Source organism: Phoca vitulina, unplaced genomic scaffold, assembly GCF_004348235.1.
Source record: "Phoca vitulina isolate PV1807 unplaced genomic scaffold, GSC_HSeal_1.0 scaffold5, whole genome shotgun sequence".
NCBI lineage: Eukaryota > Metazoa > Chordata > Mammalia > Carnivora > Phocidae > Phoca > Phoca vitulina.
Window position 1 is genome coordinate 44,276,149 of NW_022589708.1, and position 1,591 is coordinate 44,277,739.

General features: G+C 43.1%; 1 pseudogene; it reads left to right on the top strand.

Moving 5' to 3' along the window:
* The first annotated feature begins 383 nt into the window (after positions 1-383).
* On the top strand, positions 384-1,311 carry LOC116631314 (annotated as a pseudogene).
* Positions 1,312-1,591: the final 280 nt, after the last annotated feature.

Sequence of the window (1,591 nt, forward strand, 5' to 3'; positions counted from 1 at the left end):
TGTACAATCAAAAAAATGGATATTCAAACAACTGTAAACCCATCTTGCTTATTAAGATGTTTCATAACTGATAGCCAAGTAGAAATTCTTTATCAAAAGAGAAGACATCATTAAGCCGGTTTCTTTCCCCTTTAAAAGTTCAGTGGTTGGCCTGGTATAGATCATGCTGCCGGGGCAGCCCTGACTGCCGAGGAAACGGGAGCCTAGGACAGTTGGCTGTTAAGGGACACTGATTCTCCCCACTCCTCCTGACCCCTGAGACAGAGGCACGTCCCCTGCCGTGTGAGGGGCTGGGGAAGTGGGTAGAGAATTCGAATCCACCTGGGAGGGGGGAGTGGAAGTTCCCGCCCCGGACAGTGGCAAGGCGGCAGCCACAGTTCATTATGGAAGATTCCCACAAGAGTAACACTTCAGAGGCAGCCCCACGACCTGGTTCAATGGTTCAGGGAGCTCATATTTCTCCTATTGCTCAACAGGCATCATCTTTATCAGAAAGTGAGGAGTCTCAGGACTCATCAGATACTAGGCTCCTCACAGAAAGCCCACAGGATTCTAGCACGGCACCCATCTTACAGGATATTTTTGGAAGATCTATCTTCTGAAGATACATGGGGCAGAAAAGGAGACAGAGGAAACCCTGGAGTTTCTGCTGTCACTTCTATGTCTGTTCCAACTCCCATCTATCAAACTAGCAGTGGACAGCACATTGCCATTGCCCCAAATGGAGCCTTACAACTGGCCAGTCCAGGCACAGATGGAGTACAGGGACTTCAGACATTAACCATGACAAATTCAGGCAGTACTCAGCAAGGTACAATAATTCTCCAGTATGCCCAGACCTCTGATGGACAGCAAATACTTGTGCCCAGCAACCAGGTGGTTGTACAAACTGCATCAGGAGATTTGCAGACATACCAGATCCGCACACACCATCAGCTCCTTCGCTGCCCCAGACTGTGGTGATGGCGGCCCCTGTGACTCTCATGCCTCAAACAGCTAAGACAGATGACCCCCAGCTGAAAAGAGAAATAAGCTGATGAAAAACAGATTCAATACAGTTCCAATCAAAACCCAAACAGGTTGTTTGAAGAACTTGACAAGTGATAATAAAATTTATAGAAGAGTAGAGGGGCAAGAACAGCCAAAATATTCCAGACAAGAATAAGAGAAGCTGCTCGAGAATGTCGCAGAAAGAAGAAAGAGTATGTGAAATGCCTGGAAAATCGAGTCGCAATCTTGGAAAATCAAAACAAAACTCTAATTGAAGAGTTAAAAACTTTGAAGGATCTTTATTCCCATAAAAGTGTTTGATTAAGAAAGAAAATATTTTTGCAGACTTGATTAAAAATTAGATGGATTTCTTTTCTTTTTAGTGGAGTTTATAAATTAAAAGGTCAAATGTGAAGCTTTTTATTTAGGCTTTTGCAACTCAAAGATAAATATCTTATGCAAGAGATCTGGTGACAGAAGATAAAGTGGAAAATGACCTCAAGGAAGTTACTGGCACAACTGGAAACTCTGTAAAAATTAAACCTACTCAAGAAGCAGGAAATGAATTTTCACCAATTTGAATTTTCTAAATAACAAGAAT